The sequence below is a fragment of the Tyto alba genome, unplaced genomic scaffold (genome assembly GCF_018691265.1).
Source record: "Tyto alba isolate M040663 unplaced genomic scaffold, T.alba_DEE_v4.0 Super-Scaffold_9, whole genome shotgun sequence".
In the NCBI taxonomy this organism is placed as follows: domain Eukaryota; kingdom Metazoa; phylum Chordata; class Aves; order Strigiformes; family Tytonidae; genus Tyto; species Tyto alba.
Window position 1 is genome coordinate 4544544 of NW_024881330.1, and position 20500 is coordinate 4565043.

The 20500-nt window shown below is 51.8% G+C and overlaps 1 protein-coding gene across 1 annotated transcript in view; it reads left to right on the top strand.

Annotated features, from left to right (window-relative positions):
• The first annotated feature begins 472 nt into the window (after positions 1-472).
• The window catches only part of PTP4A3 (protein tyrosine phosphatase 4A3), a 46415-nt gene continuing 26387 nt past the window's right edge, over positions 473-20500 (top strand). Inside the window, exon 1 of the mRNA XM_042785932.1 lies at positions 473-517. The gene's annotated coding sequence lies outside the window, so the exon portion shown is untranslated. The remainder of the gene's footprint in view (positions 518-20500) is intronic.

Consider the following 20500-nt stretch of genomic DNA (forward strand, 5'->3'; position numbering starts at 1 on the left):
CGTCGTCTTCTGCTGTTTCTTCTTCTTCTTCTTCTTCTTCTTCTTCCTCCTCCTCCTCCTCCTCCTCCTCCTCCTCCTCCTGCTGCTGCTGCCACACTCCCCTCCCGCCCGCTCCCCCTCACCTGGCCCCGCCCAATCCCCGCATGGACACGCCTCCTTCCGTTTTAGCCACGCCCACCACCCGGCTCCTCCCCCCTCCCCCGAGCGCGCAGCCACGCCCCATACCCCCTAGCTCCGCCCCTCCCACCCCCGACCGTCTCGTCTCTCCCTTTCCCCATTGGCTCCCGCCCGGCGCCACGTGACCATGCGGCGAGGGGGCGCGGGGGCGGGGCGGGGCGGGCGGGCGCGCGGGGGGCCGGCGGCGGCGGCGGTGGCGGCGGCTGCATGTGCGGGCGCGGGGGGGGCCGGGGGGGAACGAGCCGGGCCGGGCGGACGGCGCTGCGCGGAGCGGCGCGGAGCGGCGCGGAGCTGGGCGGGCGGCGCGGAGCAGGGCGGAGCGGCGGGAGCCGGCGAGCAGGTCAGTGCGCGGAGCGGTGCGCGGCGGCGGCGGCGGCACGTGGGGCCGCCCGCGCAACAATGCGGCCGGGGAATGATGATATGGGGGGGGGGGGGGGGGGGGTGACGACGACACACACCGTGTGCTGCGGTGCGCGGGGGCGGAGGAGCGCGGAGCGATTTCCCCCTCTGGGGGAGGCCGGGATTGGGGGGATGGAGGCCTGGGGTGGGGGGGGGAGGCCGGGAGCGGGGCGGTCGCGGAGCGCGGGGGAGGCCGCGCACGGGCGCTGCGCGCTGCTGGCCCGGCGGGGGTGGGCACCGTGCGCGGGTCTGCGCGGTGCGGTGTTCCGCGGAAGCCGGGGATTGCGTGGGGTGCGCGGTGCAGTAACCCCCGGTAGCTGTATGGGGGGGCCGTGCGTGGGGTGCACGGTGCAGTAACCTCGGTAGCTGTATGGGGGGGCACCGTGCGTGGGGTGCACGGTGCAGTAACCTCGGTAGCTGTATGGGGGGGCACCGTGCGTGGGGTGCACGGTGCAGTAACCCCGGTAGCTGTATGGGAGGGGGGCCGTGCGTGGGGTGCACGGTGCGGTAACCTCGGTAGCTGTATGGGGGGGCACCGTGCGTGGGGTGCACGGTGCAGTAACCCCGGTAGCTGTATGGGAGGGGGACCGTGCGTGGGGTGCACGGTGCGGTAACCTCGGTAGCTGTATGGGGGGGCACCGTGCGTGGGGTGCACGGTGCAGTAACCCCGGTAGCTGTATGGGAGGGGGACCGTGCGTGGGGTGCACGGTGCGGTAACCTCGGTAGCTGTATGGGAGGGGGACCGTGCGTGGGGTGCACGGTGCAGTAACCCCGGTAGCTGTATGGGAGGGGGGCCGTGCGTGGGGTGCACGGTGCAGTAACCTCGGTAGCTGTATGGGGGGGCACCGTGCGTGGGGTGCACGGTGCAGTAACCTCGGTAGCTGTATGGGGGGGCACCGTGCGTGGGGTGCACGGTGCAGTAACCCCGGTAGCTGTATGGGAGGGGGGCCGTGCGTGGGGTGCACGGTGCAGTAACCTCGGTAGCTGTATGGGGGGGGGGCCGTGCGTGGGGTGCACGGTGCAGTAACCTCGGTAGCTGTATGGGGGGGGGCCGTGCGTGGGGTGCACGGTGCAGTAACCCCGGTAGCTGCGGGGGGAGGAGGGGGGGGGGGCCGTGCACGGTGCAATAACCCCGGTAGCAGTAAGGGGCGGGCACAGCCTTGCACAGTGCACTAATCCTGGTAGCAGCAGTGGGGCTCAAGCGGGGCATTGCCCAATGCAGCCAGGCTGGTAGCGGGGGGGGGGTGGGTTGTCGTGCACGGTGCTGCAGCCACCCAGCCCATCAGGGGCCTGTGCACGGCGCTGCGCACGGCCACGGCAGCTCGGAATATCCTGACGGGCTCCCAGCCCGTTGCACGGCGAGCCGGGTGTGATACCGGCGTGCAAATCAGGGGGCATGAACACTTCCAGGCTCCGCGGGGCCTCCCCACCCTCGCAAGGCTGGATGCTGGGCTCCGTGTTGCAAGGGGTTGGGGTGGGGGAAGCACATACTCTGTGCTGTCTGGTCTTGCCATCCCGATGGACATTTCTCACCTCTTTGCAAGAAAACGGCATCAAACGGACGGAGCTGTGCTCACTGCATCAGCAGTTGCAGCAGTGATGGCCGCTCCTGGACCATATTTGAGAATGTTTCTGTTAGGCTAGTGAGCCTTTTGCTGGCCTGGCCACGGCTTGGGGGCTTTTGGGCCCCCGCTCTGTGAGCAGGGGGGTCGTGTAGCAGGAGGACACCCCATGCAATGGTTTTCTCTGCCGTCGGTAAGGTGGATTTTGCATGCGAGTGGAATCACTAATCCAAGCAATTAGCTGGAATCTGCAAGTTTGCGCTGCTGCCAGTTTTCAGTTAATTCGGTTACAGCTTCATCTTTCTGTTCAAAGGAACTGAAATGTAAACGGGGCGACTGTCTGGAGCTGCTGGGTTGGTTTTATGTGCATCTTTCTTGCTAAAGGAGGATCAGCAAGAAAACTGAGCCTTAACGAAGTTGTGTATTTACTGGTAGCAGTGGAAAAAGAGTAATGTGCATAAATGGGGCTGGTGACATGTTTGTATGCTAACTGTCATGAATCTCCCTACCCTGCTGTGAGGTGGATTTAAAATCCACTGTTACAATTGCTAATTTTTTGGTTGTCATTGCTAATAGCGTAAGTTGAAAATGCTGGGGGTGGATTTAAAGCAAGGGGCTTTGTACACCCACCAATATTCAGATGCATGCAGGAATTTAATAGTATGTTGTCACTAGGCTTCAGAGTTAACAGCTCAGATGCCAGCTAGGAGGGACTGCTGTAGCACAGTCCCTGACACAGCCGCTTTTTGAGGATGTCAGATGTTAGTAGCAGCCGCCAAATTTGACATGCGGGCAAGAGAAGGAAGAGACTTTTAACCTTTGGTAAGTGCTCCAACCTGAAATGTGTTCCTTTGGGAAAGTGATACTTCTCTTAACTTTCACAAGGCTGAAAATAGTCGCGTTACCAGAGCCCCATGAGCCTTCACCCCATTGGCTCCGCTTACAGAGAAGGCTGCTTGCAGAAGCAAAAAGCTTTCATTACAGCTATTTTAGTTTTATTTTTATGTGTGTCTTGATAGCTCAAAAATCACTCACCGGCTTCCAGTCAAGGCGGTCCTCGATCAGAAGCATCCGCTGGGATCAGCCTCTTAAGCGTATTTCTTTGATTTCACAGCAGAAGTGCCCGTAGAAACGTCAAAAAAACCACCAGCGTTTAGGCACGTTTCCAGCTTAATCATCCCCTGCAAGCGATGGAAATCAGTGGCTTGAAATCCAACAGCACTTGATATTAAAATAGCAAACAGTAAACATTGGCTCCTATCAATAACGTTAATTATGGTTTCGGTTTTGTCTTAAATAGGCACACGTTGCCATAAGGAAATAAAAGTTTAGCATCCAGACATGCTCAGCGGGTTGGTAGCGTCTTTGGACGTGGCGTAGCGTGCTTTTATAGCATAAATTAAAATAAAATAGGGTTTTAGCAGCACAGCGTGCTGTTGTGTAAGAAAATTGCAAACTTTTGGGCTGAGACTGCATGGTTTCTGGGCATCATGTGCCGCAGCATGTTGGCGGATGGCATTCCCGGGCAGCTGTGGACACGGAGAGCAAGTTTTACCGCTCCAGAGCTGAACCCCGCTGGGGTTTTTCAACCATAAAACGAAACGCAGAGGAGGCTTTGTGTATGCCATTGATAGCCAAACCGAAAGCAAAAATAAACACCCACAAAAGGTGGAGGGTTTTTTTTGTCATTGATGGAAAAGGAAAGTGCTGGTCCAGGGGTGGGTGTGAAGTGCCGCGCTCTCTACGCTCCGCTCCGAACCTGGGAAATAGAGATTGCAGCACGTGGCAGGGGCGTGCACAGCTCCCCCACGTGTTTTGCATCTTTTCTTTTTCCCCTCTGATTTTTATCAAAAACGAAGGGAGGGAAACAGCACTTCTCAGTCAGTTAAACGCTCGTTTTTGCTAAGTTATGCCACTTTGTGAACATGAGATGGGACCGGATTCCTGTGGCAAGGAGCCCTTAAAATTTCAACAGCTCTACCTATAAATATAGTCACCGTGAAAGGCAATCCGGCTTTCAAAAAAAAAAAAAAAACCACCACCAAAAAAACCGCTCTTTTTTTAGTCCCACTGTATCTGCCTGACCTTAGTGCAATGCAATGCATCTCCGACTGGGCGGTGAAGTCAAGGCAGCATGGAACACTGAGTCTGTTAATTCCTCTTGCTTATTTATGTGAAGAATGAGTGCAAGCAGAGAAAAAAAAAAATTAATTTTCATTCCAAAGATTTTAGGGGATGGGGTGGTGAGGCTGGTTCTGTGCAGCCATGCGGCTTTTGCAGAAGGACCTTTGCTGATCGCTTGGTGCCGGTGGGTCCCCAGGAGCTGCTGCACCGTGGGGCCATGCAGGATGGGGGAGGAAGGAGCCTGAAGCATCCCTGGGGTGTGAACAATATGAAAATGAAAGGCAAAAGGAAAATAAATACAAGAAAGAAAGAAAAAAAGCCAGTTGCCACCTCGCCCCGGAGGTGTCTGGGCTTACCCGGCTGCTCTCTGATGCAACCCTGCATGCCCAGGGAGCTCAGGGGCTGGTTTTTGGCATGCCTAGGGTTGCCCAGGGACAGTCTGGCTCCTAGAGCAGGTACAGCATGTTCTCCTGGGTGCTCCTGCATGCCGATGGGACCCCCAAGCAGCCCCACATGATGCGGTGGAGAAGACACGACTGCCTGTAGGGCTGGGATTTAGGTGGAAAACCTAAAAGGGAGGGTGGTGTTGCAGCTTAGCGATGCTTTGCAGCGTGCCCAGCACTTGCATGGAAGAAATCCACCTTTGTGGTTGGAGCAGCTTCGGCATGAAGCCCTGGGTCACCCTGCAGTGCAAAAACCTGCTGAGGATTTTCAGATGGGGCACGGGGCTGGAGGATGAGTGAGAGTGGGGTGGGAGATCCCGACGCGGCGAATTGCTGCGTGTGCAGTTCAGCAAAGTGCTGAGCCGGGGCTGCGCGGGAGCTGCAGACAGGCTCCTCACGTGACCGTCTGAATTTCAGATGATTGCTGGACCACTTTGCCAACAGCCTCTCGCAACTCATCAGCTGCAATATCGCTAATTTTTTCCCTTTTTTTTTTTTTTTTTTTTTTTTTTTTTTTTTTTTTTTTTTTTCCCCCCCCCGCCTGATTTCCACGCTGAAGCAGGAGGGATGAATATGACACAGGGTGGCTGCAGCTGCACAGGGTCTGTATCCAAATGGTCTCCTGGAAGGCAAGTTTTTTTGTTAGGGGTTTTTTTTTTTAATCTTAACAATATTTTTCTGTGAGTCTCTTGTATCTGGGCTGTTTGCATGTCAGGTTTGGTTTCCCATGACATCAAGTGATTAGAGGAGGAGGGGGGAGAGGAAAGGCTGAACGCTTTTTTACATTCAGATCTCTCTGCAGCAGTATCATAGCTGATCAATAATAGATGTGTTCCCTGTCATCTCTGCAATAGTTGTCAGAGATTTCCTCTTTTACGTCACTGCAGTTAATAAGATGTTTAACTTGAGAGCTGGGGGCGATGTGGTGTGTTATCATGTTGCAAGGAAGGGGTGGGATGACGAATTCCCGCACAGACTTGTGCTGGGGAAGATCATATCGACGCAAGCTTTCAAGCTGGGGAGAACAGCTGGGTTTGGAGTCAAACCGTTGCCTTTCACCCTTAATGAACTTGACCTGTCTGCATCCAATTTTTTAATTTTCTTATGGTGGTGATTATTTTTCCTTGCTAATACCAAGAGAAGCTACTCAGTCCTCAGTATCTGCTGCATTGCTGGAGTCAAGGGTGCACCCCTTGATTTTTTTTTTTTTTGTTTTTAAGCAGACTACCTGCCTGGCTGGACTTTGACTTCTTTTTTTCCTTTTGTTTTTTGGTCCCCCGAAGCATTGTACGAGACCACTCAGTGGCTTTTTTGTGGTGATACTGGGGTGACAGCACGGGTGCGGTGCCTTCAGAGCCAGAGCCCTCTCCAGGAAGGTTGTTGACTGTGTGTTTTGAGTCCCGTGCATGTCACTGGTTGATTATAGAGTTAATAAAATGTTGCCATTGTACGCGCCTTGACCAGAAATAGCATCCGTCCCTGCCACAGTTTGCAAGGCCAGCTTGTCGGGAGTGGGCGAGTTGGTCAATAGATGCTCCGGGCGGCACCCTTGGGAGTTTTGCACCAAAATGGAAACGCCTGTGTCCTTCAGCCCTTCCCTCCTTGCCAAGTTGTTTTCTTCCCTGCCTCCTTCTCCAACCTGCCACTCAAACCCTCTCCTTTCTGCTGTGTTTTTCCACAAGTGTCTTTCGAGCATGACAGCAGGGAGAGGAAAGCTGGTGTGGGGCCACGGGGGGGCCGCGACACGGAGGGCTGATGCTTATCAGCCCAACCCTTGGCTGTGGTTTTGGGGGCCCCTTTGCTCCGGGTGATTTGGCGGTTGCCAGCTGGCCGTGCGACTCAGGTGGGATCGCATCCGGCAGCGGTTGGGCATGGGGCTGCCTCTACCTGCCACTAGACCCATCCCACCTACCTGCACCTCCTCCAGAGATACCACCTCATCTCTAGGGTTTGAGTCGGGTAGCCCAGCCAGGGTGACATCTATGTCCCCATGTAGGTGTGGAGTGGAGAAGGGCTCCGTAGCCTTCTCAGGGCAACAGGGTGGGCAGAGGGGCACAGAGGTTTTGCAAGAGGAACAACCACAGCTCCAGCGGTGGTGTCTTACAGTCCTTAAGCAGGATTTGTCACTCGCAGTCCAGCCAGCGCTCAGCCGCAGACTTCCATCAGTGATTTTGCTCAATAACCTTTTTTTTTTTTTTTTTTTTTTTTCCTTAAGAACAAAATGCTTCTTAAAAAGCAATATGCCATCAGCACATTGGGATTTTGGCTTGGATTTTTTGGAGGGTCACAACCTCCCAGCTCTGCTCTTCTTCCAGGGAAGAAGCAATGTGGTTGGGTGCAATTTTCAGCCCTGATGGGAACAGGGTCTGAAATAACCCCACCACATCCGAGCTAAGCAAGCTCACGCCCTCACTGCTGGATGCGAGAGTTAATTTTTCTTCCTTCTGCCATGCACAACAGCCTTCTCCTTGCTGCTCCTGCAACCCCCCGGGGCAAGGGGAAATTTGGGTGCAATGCTGGGCGGTGCTTGATTGGCACATGTTCCCGAGCTGGGCGACCACCCGGGGCCCCCTTCATGCGAACGGGGTCAGCAGCTGGGAAATTGCAGAGCAAAGTGCCTCCCTGGTAATTCCCAGCTGCCGTTAAAGCGGCTTTAAAATAAATTCCCTCAAAGAGCAATTCCAAGTATTTGAGGGTTTGAACTTTTCCGGAGAAGGGTTTGGGAGCTGCCGGCTTGTGCACTGCACCCTGGCATGCTGGGGAAAGGTGCCAGGGGAACTGCCCTGATTATCCCAACCCCTAGAAAACACTTTTTTAACGTCTATATTATGTTTATTTACTAGCTGCATGTGCAACACAACGGTCAGAAATGGAGCACTGCTGGAAACAAAGCTTGGATTAAACTGAGAAGATGGGTTGCTGAGCAGTGTCCTGGGCTGCAGGCAATGCCCAGGCCTGGCGACCCTCACCGTGCCCTCGTACCTGGCCATCAGCACTTAGCTGGGGGCAGAGCCCAACCAGGCACCCCTCGCCACGCATTCCTCAGCCGGCTCTGCTTGGTAACTTGGGCACAACAGAAAACAAACTTTGCAGCAAGCCTTGTTCTCCCAGAGCCCCTGAAGCTTGCTTAAAAAAAAAAAAAAAAAAAAAAAAAAAACAACAACTTTGGAGCAATGTGGTCTTTTTTTTTTTTCTCATGCTCATGAAAATTCTCATACCAAACCAGTAACCTCCGCTGCCCCTGCTTCATTATTTTTTAAGGTGGCGTTAGGAGGCATTTAAGGGAAGGCTTGTCCCAGCCTTTGCGTCCCTTCCTCTCCTACACCCTGACAGTAGCAAATTACGACTTCATGTTTGCTTGTGTGGCAGGCAGAAAAACGGGGTTTGGTCAATGAACTGGAAAATGTGTCTCATTCGTGCTTCCCTGCCCCAGAAGGCTCTGGATCTCCCTGTGCTGGTGCTCCCCATGTGGATGGGGTGATGCATCCTGGGGGGGTGCAACCTGCTGGCCATGGGGATGTTCCCCTGAGGCTGGGTACCCTGAGCTGGGGACAGCCAAGCTTTTCCCTGCAGGGACAGTGCTGGGCTCCTGCCAAATTCCCCTTTCTGGGGCCCTGCCATGGGTGCAAGCACAGCCAGGCTGAAGGCTGGTGATTAAACCCATGATCCAGGTCACCTTGTGCCCCGAACGATAGGGATGCTGATAGAAAGGCTGCATCCAGGTAGGGAGCTTGCATCTCTGTGTGCACTTTCAAAGGGATTGGGGATGAACTGATCTAGTCTGGGGTAAAACCACCCTAGAAACCCCATTGCAGTAGGGGTTTCCTCCCTGTGCACCCTTCATTGCCATGGCTCAGTCAGTCCCATCTCAAAGCGATTTTATTCATGTGCTGTCCTTTGCTCCAGCAGCTTCTTAATTAACTTTGTATCATGTGTTTAATTTTTTTAATAGCTTTTTTTTTTTTTTTTTTTTTTCCTGCTTGGACATGGTGGAGCTGTCTTCTGAGGTGAGAGAAAATACATCTTGCTTCAAACTGCACAGGGAGGTTTGCTGTGGATGGGATGGCAGTGGGTGCAGTCCCAGCCCAAAGTTGCATCCACTGGACCACACACTTAGTTCTCTTTTTTTTTTTTTTTTTTTTTTCCTCCAAAACTAATCCCTCCAGCCCCTTAGGGTTTTTTGTTGTTGTTGTTGTTGCTCCTCTCCAAATTCTTTCTAATTTGCAGGCTCACTGCCAGTATACAACGCACTATAAAAAGGGGACTTGTTCTTCAAGCTTCCCTCTGGTACACAGCATTTGAACAAATAGCAACACACTTGACAAGTAGGTCTGACTCCCTCTGCTATTACTGAAATGCTCGTATGGTGCTCGGGGAGTAGAGCCACTGTCTTAAGACAAGCCAAGTTGAGTTTCATGGAGGGCCCTGAGCCCAATTCCCAGCCAGTGTTTAAGCTCCTGTCAACTGGAAAAAGAGCCATGCCTTTTTTTTTTTTTTTTTTTTTTTTTTTTTTCCCCCCCATGCAGCTTCCCTCTCTCCCAGAGAAGCAGATGTGGTTTGCATCCCTCCAGACCCCACCAGCACAGGTACGACTGCTGGGCAGGATGCGGGCTGCAGCAGAAGACCCACATCCTGCCAAAGCCAGCCCCAGGGCCACCACCAATTTTTGGCTGCTCTGGACACCGGTCCCCCCCCCACTGTTACAGGCAGCTGTGATGCAAACCCCCTGCCAGCTTCCTTCTTAAAACTAATGAGCTGTTTGACCCTGGCAAGTCCTTCGGGAAAGCCGCTGCTGGAGCCTTGCTGCTCGCACGGATATAAACTGCTCTCGTTTCCAGCTTAAATATATTTGTGGATGACTTGTACCCATTTGGCCTTGTTCTTCTTGTACCCGCACTGGCTTTTAGCTCGGATGGCTCTTTTCCCTGCTCTGGTATTTATCCTCTAGTGGGCTGTACCAAGTGCTGTGGGTCTGCCAACCTAAATAAGCCTGGTGTTCCTGGTTGAGAAGGGATAGAGGGAGCATAAGGGCATCGAGGTTTCTCCATCCATGTGGTGGAGACAGCCCCAGCGACTCGCATCTGCAGCTCATCCTCCTACTGACAGAGGAAAATCCACCATGCCGCCTCTGGACATCCTCACTAGGGATGGTCTCAGTCTGCAAAAAGACACCTCAACCATCCTCTCCAATTGAAAGCTGTCATCTGGTTTCATTAGCATGCTTGTCTTTTGCAATGCAAAAGCCATTCTGGCGAGGGTGAGGGGTTTTTTTCCCTGATACAGCCTTCAGTAACACCCTTCTCACTCCTTTCAGTTGGCAACCTCGGGTAGCAGCAAAACCACTCATGCTCCCAGTCGTGCTAATCTCAGTCCTGGTCTTCTGAAGCAGAAGTTTTCTGTGCATAGCTGTGCCAGGCACTTTGCTCAAAGGCTGAAGCGGATTTACAACATCAGAGTTCATCAGAGCAAAAGAAGCACGCGGCTCCTTACCACTGGTCCCCTTTCGGTTGTGTTGGACCATCCGGTATGCAATACATTTTGATTAAAACCCTACAGAGAGGGTTTGAGACTTCGTGGGCGAGACTTTGCAAAACTCCGTGCTCAGGGTGATGGCTGGGAGCTTGCTCGGATATAGTAATAGCTGTGAGGTGTTTGCTTTCCCCCCAGGGGTGGTAATTTTTCCCCTTGGAGTCTCATTTCTACTACCTGTTCTTTTCCCTGCCACATTCAACATCTTTGCTGTGGATTTGCTTTGCACATGGGTGCCTTTTTGCACTTTATTTGGAAGTTCTTTGCTTATTCCTGGTGATGCTGAGATGCTAGTTGGCTGGTCCTGATTTGGACCCCTGCCTTCTCCTTTGGCAGGTAGAGCTCGGATGGTAGCTTTGATGGAAAGAAAGAATGCTCCAGGTGCCATCACTCACTAGCTCCTTACTTGAAGTTTTCCTTTAGTTAAGAACCTATTTTTGTTTATTTTTTTCATGCTGCCTAATCTGAACTGCATCAGCGTGTGTCCATTTGAGGCAGGATTTTATATTCCCCTGCAGTGTCCTCCTGTCATGCTGCACCCTCATTAAACCACACATAAATTGGCATCATCAAGGAGGGCTCTGCAGTTACTAAGCAGGATTGTTCTCATCTCGTGTTTTCCAGCGAAGCTGCTTGGCAGGTATAACTCAATTCCCCTGACGCTCGTCTCCACTGTCAGGGAGAAGGATACTACTCTGTCACTGAGGATCGGCAGCAAATTCCTGGGAGGAAACCAGCAGACCTCATCCCATCTTTCCACATTAAGTGATTTTTGACCCTGAGCTCTTCTTCTCCAGGCCATGGTTGTTTAGTCCATCACAATGGGCATTAACTTTCCACCCCAAGCCCATGGGCTCCTTTGCAGCAGTGATAGTGCATCGCATCACGCACTCATCAGTAGTACCGCTGGTTTTGCTTTTTGTGTCATGTTTTCTTACTGCCTAAATCAGCATCTGCAGATTCCAGCCACTCATGGTGGATGCAGCTGGGCATTTTCTCCCTTTAGTCAATCTTCCTTGTTGCTCTCTCCCCATTTATTTGATTTCTCACTTTATCTAAAGCCAGGGGTGGTCAGTGTGTGTTTTGCAACCTTCTGCTCGTCTTATTAATTTCTTAGAAATGAAGGGGAAAGAACCACAAGCAATAAAGAGCCCAAGGTTTGAGGACTGTCTGTTTATTTGTCAAAGACAGAAATGCAGTGACTGAAGAGGACAAGAAGAAATCCTCAGTTAGATTCAGACTTGCATAAGTCAAAACTGGGGGGTGGGCATAGCCATAGCAGCTGGAGCAGGAGGATTTTCTTCTGCTGAAGTTTTAGATGGAGATGTTACCACTGCCGTTGCTGCAAATAACATCTTAGTTTTTCCTTTTGCACCCCTCAGGCTGGCTTCCCTGCACCATGCCTGGATGTCTCGGGGGGAGCAGTGGCCCCCATTTCGGTGGCATCGTGGCACCCCTTGCAGTGGGATTGCAGTGGACTGGTGGCAAGTGGGAGGCTGTTAACCCGCCTCATGGATGCAAATGCTGGTGGGGAGGCTGAGGCCAGCCAGTAACTGCTGAGGAGAGGGGATGAGGAGCAGCAGAGTGGCTCAGATTCCAAAGCCAAAGGTGCTCTGAAGCCCAAAAAGAACAAAAATAGGTGTCTGCATCATTCAAGACGGTTTGAGGACAGCTTAAGATCATCTTCCTCAGAAGCAGCAATTACCAGAGGAAAGGAAACACCTCTGACCAGGCGTTTTGTAGCACCTGTTTTGAATTTTGTGTATTTGTCTGGGGAAGTGAGGAAGGCTGCATAGTGGGTTGATGGCTGGGCAAGGTAGAGGGTGTCCTTCAGGGAATATAGCTGGTTGCTTACAAAACGCGTTTTGACACCAGCAGTGGGTTCCACATCTGTCCTCCTTTTCAGACTGTGTTGTCAGTATCTTTCCAGAGTGCTAACACTGGTCACGAGCCTGATCTCAGCTCACAGGGGTGGCAAGATGCTGCCTCTGCTCAAAGCAGCAAGCAGGGGGATGCACACGCAGTTTTCTTTTTCTGTTTTGCCCGTCCTCACTACAGAGGAGACTGTGACATACAAATACCACCAGCTTTAATCCAGCCAAACCAACTGACTTTCTGGCAAACACAAATACGATAGGAGCCAAAGGTTATTGCACACCCTAAATAAAACCGTTACAGCCTTGGGGCCTTACCCAAGCCCTGTCCGCAAAGCATCCAGGACCAGCTTGGTTCAGTTTTCCTCAGCCTGGAAGATTTGGTTTGATGACAGTGACCCGTAACTTTATTTTTTTTTTTTCCTTAATTTCCCCCTGCAAAGCCACCTGCACGCTTGTGGCTACCGCGGCACCTGCCAGGAGCGAGCGGCACATCTGGCCAGCGTTAGCGAGTCCACCATGGGATGCGCTTGGTTCAGGGTTTTCTCGCTAAAATTATTAGCGGCTTTAATTGAAACCAGAGGCGGGTGAAGGCCCGTCACGCGGACGCACGCTGCCAGCAGGCATGCACAGCTCAGCCCGGCGCGTGGCTGCGACTGGCGTCCTTGCGAGCCGCTGCCAGATGCAACCTGATGTCCTGCCCAGCGGTGGGATGGATGGAGATGTCGGGCACCACACAAGGCCCCGCTTGGCCTGGGGGAGCCACCCAGGAGCCAGTGCATCCTACGGGGCTTTTCTTCCAGCTACTGCTCTGAACTGGGATTTACTCCGAAACCTAGAGGATTTAACTTTCTATTCCTGAGCAAATACAGCCCGAAGTGATGCAAATGCGTGACCTCACCCAAATCTCAAGAAGAGGTAAATATTGCATCACGCTAAGCGTTCTTTATCCTTTGCCCCAGTCTGAGAAGCTCTGCACAAGTCCACCCTGCTGCAGGGACAAGCCAGGCCAGGGAGGAGGTATGTGGTGGGAAAGGCTTTCTCCTCACCACCCGGTTTAATTATCGGTGTCTTGGTGTTTGCAATGTGATGGACACTAGTCCTGTCCCCATGTAAGGCTGCTTTGGCTGCTGGCATCCCTACAGAGCTGCCAGCAGGGAGGAATTGGGTTTCACAACCTGTCTTTCCAGGCTCCCACAAGATTACTGGAGGGAGAGGAATGTGCCAGAGAAAATATCCCAACTGCTGTTAAAAGGCACAGCTTTCTCTGCCCCTTTCCGGGACGGCCATTCCTCTACTGCATCAGACACCCTGCTCCAGCTGGCAGTGCCTGCTGGAGCCAGCTCTGTGTCACCTCCCCGTGTCACCCTGGGGTGCCTTTGCCCTCCTGGCTTCCCCTGTATGGACAAATAATTGCACTTGTGATAAGCAGGCTCTTTTATGAAGAAACTCTTTGCTTGTCCCTTGCGGTGCTCCTGGGACAGAGCTCAGTCATTTTATATCTGGACAATAAATCTCCAGGCTCTCCAGGACACACCCTCCACGCAAAGCAGTAATGCTTCTTAAATAATGGGCCTGCCAGATGCTTGTTCTGTCTGGGTGAAGAGCACGCCAGCCGGTTGCAGCATCTGTAAATCATTTGCCAGGAGAGCCCAGGCAGCGTGAGAGTCTCAGATGAATCCCTTTTGGACAACCCTTTCAAATCACAGGGAAGGTTTCTGGGCTAACCAGAGTAGAAACATCTGTGACCTGCGGCAGCCCACAGTCCTAGGGTGAAAGATGCATCCTGCACATCTTGGGAGGAAGGTGGAGAAATCTTTGTCCTTGGTCCTGCTGCTTCTGAAAGGCATGAAATCCTTGCCAGGCAAAGGCTAAGGTAGTCCATTTTCTTGATCCCACTCTTTGTGTCTGCTGTTGCTTCAAAATGCTGTAGGCATCAGATGATGAGACGTGGTCCTGGGCAGTGGAGGGCACTAAGGAAGCTTGAACTGGTTTGGTGTTGGGCCTTCTCCTCCTGGGTGATGGGACCTGGAAAATGCTGAAAGTGGGGTTGGCTTTCTCTGATGTGCCTTCTCTGTTGGGTCTTCTTTCAGAGCTTGACAACCCCAGTCCACTCATTTTGCTTCCAACAAGAACACCCTCAAGTTCTCCACAGATCTTGTTGCGTCTGAGAGTGATGGCTGAGCCATTGCACTTGCCCTGGTTTCTCTCCCAGGCTAATTACAAGCCTCTTGGACTCTCTCAAGCGGCTTTGGCAGGTGCTCTGCTTTTCTAGCTCCAGTGCCGGGGAGCCCCAGCCACAACCATAAAGTCTTTCCCCAGCTGTTAGAAAGCGGTTATGCTCCTTGCATGTCATTTCATTGCCGGAAGCTGGTAAGTGGATGTGTCCTACACAAATAAACTTCTCAAGGTCAAGGAGTCAAAATATCCCTGGGCTTGTTTGGTGTAAAAAGGTTAACCAGCATGAAGTCTATGAATTGCTTCCGACCTGACTTTGTTGACAAAATATGGTGTTATTAATTGGAGTTGCAGGCAAACTGCCTGGGGATATTTGGAAGGAGCTTGTCCATCACAAGGGCCAAGATCTCCTTGAGAGAAAAAGTGGCTGGGCTCTTCTCTGATGCACCTAGGGTCTTGGGCATGGCTCTGGTTTGGGGTTTTGTTGCTGAGGACGAGGTGTGTATGGGGTCTCAGTCTCCCAGAGCAGCCATGGGAGCATGGGGATTCTCCACAGTGGAGCTGCAGCAGAAAGGGACAGAAGGAACCTACCAAGAAGCCAGGCACCAAGTGATTCCTTTAGAGCAAGCTGAAATGGTCTCGTTGAACTAGTTGAAGATGTCCCTGCTCATTGCAGGGGATTGGACTAGATAACCTTCAAAGGTCCCTTCCAACCTAAAGCATTCTATGATTCTATGATGATTATAATGAGACTCCTGTGTCCCAAAATACAGGTTTCTGCTCTCAAGCTGAATCCTACCCATGGCATCACTGCCTGGGTAGGAGCAGCAGCTTCATGGTGAAGGTGAAGTTCAGGAGTGTGACCTGTGCTTCTCCCAGCGTGGTCCTAAATCACAGCAGCTGCTGACCGCTGCGTTGGTGTGGGAGACGCTCACTGTCTCCTTGCCATTCCCCCAGCCCGGCAACTTATTTTAGACTTTGTCAAGGCAGCGGTCAGTACGTGGCCCTGGGTGCTATTGCAGCATTTCAACCAGAGGAGAGCCGCCGTCACGGCAGCCGAGCTCGACCAGCTCCAGAGCCGCCTGCTCCTATCGCGGCTGGCAAGTTTTGTTCGCAGCATCTCACGGCAGCGCGTGATGAACAGCTTGCTTCCCTCATCCTGGAAGCGAGCAGAAAACCCGTGCTGGCACCGGACCAAGACAGAAGCTATGGGAATCCTCCTCGACAGCGTGACGGCAAACGCTTGTCTTGAGCAGGGCCGGTGCTGGGAGGCTCTTGCCCGTCGAGCCCACAGTGAAGCCCATCCCGTTGCAGGATAAGGAAGCCCTTGCCCTGGGCTGCAAGGTTTCCTGCACCTGCGTGACTAAGCACACCAGAAAGCACCTTTGGTGCATGCCAGGGTGATGGAAATTCAGCTGCCAGCAAACAAACGTGCCAGTGCGTGTCCCGCCATGCTTTTGAGGAGATGAGTAGCACCTACTGGAATTGGGCAAAGGGGCTGTGACCTCTCCTCATTTTCCCTAAAAAGCTGACCATCACCTCCAAGGTAAGGTCAGCCACATTTAGATGGAGCCTCATATGGGTGAAAGGTGCCCCTCAAGGTCTCTGTAGCCCCACAGCTTGAAGCCCCCTCCTGCAATGCCCAGCCTTGCCTAATTCAGGTCGTGCCATCCGAACATGACCTGAGAGAGCTAACGGGAGCAAGATCCACATGCCTCTTTCTCTTGTGCAGCCTCTCTGCACTGTCTTGCCTGGGATGAAGTGGTCACAGGGGTGGGGCAATCCATCGGGAAGGAGTTTGGAGCAGCTTGACCGTTCTCTTCAGAGCAACCATGGCAAGCGGCCCACATTTCACAAGTGGGGGTTTTCCCATCAGGCTTTCCAGCTGCTATAAATAACAGGAAATGTTTTGTCATTTTCTGCTCCGGAGAAGGTCAGGAGCTGGGTTCTGTGGTCTTCGGAGCATTAATGAGGTTGGAGATTTATGCGGTATACCCAGAAGTCCCCCCAGGCAGCCAGCCTGGGGCCATTTGGCTCCGTGGATGGAGAAGTCTTGAATGCCAGCCTTTGACAAAGTTACCTTAGCCACCCTTTATGAGATGTCAGGTCCTGCTAAATCCTTCGTGTGCTCTTCATCAGCTTCCCTGACTCATCAGCACTTGGTATTCACTCATAGTGAGCAAATGCTTAAAATTTTCTTTTTTGCCTCCTTCATCACGGGAGCTAGTCCTTCCTGAATCTCCCCTGGGGCTGATGGACCAGCTGTTTGACTCCTGGGTGGTTGGTGTCTGATGGCCAGACCATTATATTTACCAGTGTTCTTGCCACAGGCGAACAGAGAGTACCCAATGAATGGCAGAAGACTGTAAGCAGCCCTCAATACAAACTGATTTTCTAGCTTTTATTCAAATTAGAGTATTCACCTTGCAGTATCCCCCCCAAACCAATACTCAGTCAAACTTGAAATGAAACTACCCATGCAGTGCTCTGCCATCTCCATTACTGGGGTATGCTCCTTGTACCTGTCTGCTTCAGCCAGTACGGTCCTGCCAAAGCTCAGGTTCTTCAAGGTTGCTGGCCTCCATCCTCATGGCTAGGACTTTGGTTAACACCATGGTGCCAAGGGGTGGTTGAAGAGGTCCTAAGGCATAAAAATGGCCTCAGCAGAAACAGATCAAAATAACCTATTTCCAGTGCAAGTGATGTATGCACACCAAGACTGGGAGTTATGCTACCATACCTCTTACATTAGGGAGACAACTGCCCCATGTTCCCACCATAGTATAAGGGATGAGAAGATACCTCCAGAAGTTGATTTGCTCCACAGACATGACAACTGCCCTCTCTCTCTCTGTTAATTAGAGAGGGAACAAAGTGCAAAGCCTGAAGGGAGCTTGTCCGGGTCTAGCTGGTGTAGGAGAAGGTCATGCACACCTCTGGCTGGTGGCAGTAATGGGTCTCCATTGGGGTCATATTGTTTCCCATTGGCCATCCCCAGCTCCTGTCCTCATGGTTTACCTGGCTTGTGCTTGTGGCAGGATGGAAACCCAACGAACCAAGCAGGAAAATCCAGCCCCAGGAATTTGCTCAGACATCTCGACAGCTTTTCTGGGTCACGGGGAGACACAAGCGTCAGGTCCGTGCCACCCCTCGCCCCAGCAGCCGCGCAGGGAGGAGACAGAACCGCTGTCTGCCGCCTCTCCCATTTCCCCCAGCAGATGCAGGAATGCTTTGATGTCCACTCTCCCAGCCCTGAGTGCCCAGCACCAGGATTAACCACCAGTCAGACTCCTCCACTGCCTCCAAATAAATCTCATAAACTCAGGCAAGCCCCACTCAGAGGGGTCCCAGCATTCCCCTCTTGCAGAGTAAGGGTTAAAAATAGTTTCTCCCCATGCACCTGCCCCTCCAAAGCCAAGACTGTTTTATTTTTAGAGCTCAGATTTCCTGGTGGTTGGCTCTTCTCCTGGGGCATAGAGGACAGGGTCAAATAGAAAAGTTACCCATCTCAACAGTGTCAGAAAGATGGGTGGCATGGAAAGTGCTCACACATGGGTTGGAAGAAACTCCTTCCCACTCTAATCTCCTTCTTATAATCTTGTGCTTCAAAACCAAGGCAGAAATGCAGTTCCAGGAGTGGTCCTTAGGAATATTACCAGATTTTGCTCCTTTTTGCAAATTTTGAGACACTACTTCAAGGGCTAGGAGGGCTGCAAAAACTGAAAATGGAATTACGTGTTTGTGAGAGTGTTATATCTGTCTCTAAGGGGGTTTTTGTGTTTAAGTTAACATCCCCTGCGCAGATCTCTGAAGCAGCAAAGGAAGCCTGGCTCAGCCCCGATTAAATGGTTTCAGTGAGACTGAATTATTTTTTGTAAAAGCCTGTGTGTTTACATTTCATAAGCTTATTTTAAAACGCATGTGTATACAAGAGCAGGCTTATGTATAAGGCAGAATAGCCCACTGTGTCCTCACCTGACTTAAGTGTCAAGGAAGCAGCTTTTTTTTTACTTTTTACAAGTGCAGTTTAAAATAAAATACTGGTTTGCTGTGCGCCAGTGATTCTGCCCAAGAGGAGGTCAGGGCAAGGTCTTGTTTTCTGACTGTAAAAAGCTATTTTGCTTGTTTACGGAACTTCCTCTTTCCAGCCATCATTTTAGGTTAATCTGTTAATGACAGCTATAGGTAAAAACACCTCATTTCTATCCCCCAGACTCCTGGCAAGCCTGCATTGCCAAAATCCCAAATCAGCCAGTGCTTCCCAGCAAACAACATTTGGGAACTTTCCATCAGTAAAGCAGGATTTTCTGGGTGACCCATTCAGTCCAGGTTCTTGGCAAGGTTTCTGTTTTCAAGTCCCCCAGGGAAATACATGAGAAAGCATTTTGGGGGAGATCTTGGCATTTTCTGCTTCCTCAGGGGAAGGATTTTGCTTTTTATTCTTGATTTTAACCATATGAAGTGGCAACGCACTGGTGCAGCGGCAGGAAGGCGAAGAGCACGTTATGGTGGTGCTGAAAGGCTGCAGGTCAATAACAAAGTATGATGAGATACATAAGGGCCTTAACTGCAAGATGGGGAGGGTGAGGAAAGTCCCAAGAAGCCGCTAATTTACATGAAAGCAAAGTGAAACTTTGACTGTAGAACATACAATTCATCTTGCAGAAGGGATGGAAAGCCTATATGTGTTTTTGTGCCTATGCTCGGAGGTGTTTTTCTGCTTCTAGCAAGGTTCCATGAGGCACATGCAGCTGATGGGCATAAACATAAAGACCTAGGAGGTAGGGAGGTGAGCAGATGCAATTTATACCCAGAAAAGAGTTGAAGCAGATGTGGTGTGAGGGATGGTTTTCCATCCAGCAAAGTTGTAAACCAAAGTCCTGACCACTGGTGGTTATTTAAAGATTCCCACAGTGCTTCCTGTGATGGGAAGGTGCTTGGCCTGTGTTCAGGCTGGGCAACTGCTCTCTGCGAATCCAAATAAACAGCAGCCACTTGAACTTTCCACCTTGTGGGCTCGGCCAGATGCCTCATCCCTGGGCTACGACCGGGCGCTGCGCCTTGGACAGGCTTTGCAGGCAAGTCTCCTTGGAGGATTCAGGGTGATGGCCACGTTTTGGGGTTGAGGGTTGCTTTTCCCATTGCATAAAGGACACCAAGGGAAGGCTTTGGTGCTGCTTGGAGTTGAGAAAGGGGCATCTGGGGAGGGAGATTTGTGTCTCCAGAATAGGCTGGGATGTGTGGGTCTGTGTCCTTTGCTGACCTTGGGCAGGACAAAGAGAGAGGAAATTATATCCTTTAATGCTAGAAATGTACTTTAGATGCTACGTTTCCTGAGAGGAGCACAATCCAAGTAGCCAGGACCAGGAATCTTGTCCGTCCATCAAGGCATGTCGGGGACGTGTGAGTGTGGTGACTGTCTCATCTGCATGATGACCGTGAAGGTGCCATGGCATTGATGGTGAGATGCCCATGGTGACACTTCATCGGTTGAGGAGGTTGGAGGTGGTCCCTTCCAATCTCAACCCTTCTGTGAGAGTCAGTGTGAAATGCCAGGTGCTCGCCAGTCGTATTTAACACGGTGCATGTCTGTCCCCACTTCTGACCCTTACCCGGTGATCTGAGATGTTTCAGCAACTCACATGAACCCTGCGATGGATGCTTCTTCCTCACATCCACCGGCAGCCCCTCAGCCTGGGAACTTTTGCAAGACTTGGCAGCAGGGCCATTGCAGGAGTATTTCACACAGGACCCAAAAATATTGCTGTCGGTGCAGCATCGGTTGGCCTGAACGCAGGGTCAGGTCCCTAAGAAATCAGACTGTTGACGAACAAGCTTGAGCGTATTCAAATGTTTCGTCTGATTTTCTTGGACTGCAAAGTTTCCAAGGGAGCCAAAAAGCTGGATGCTCTTCATGTTGACTTTGCAGACCAGAAATACAGCCAGGTTCAGTGAAATAAAGAAGCTCAAATTCTTGTATTGGTGTAGCAGAGAGGGAAAAAGCTCAATTTGGGAAAGCTCAAATGTCCACTTTAGAGATAAAAATAAAATCCCAAGTCGTGTGCTCTGGCTCTGCTGCTTCCTCTCTGCCTGTGCTCAGCATCAAGGGGCATGGGGCAGCTCACAATATCTAGCCACAGGACCAAAATCCTTGCTTGACAGCCCTCTGAATTTCTATCAAAGAAGCAAATCCAGGGGCATTTCTCTCGATCAG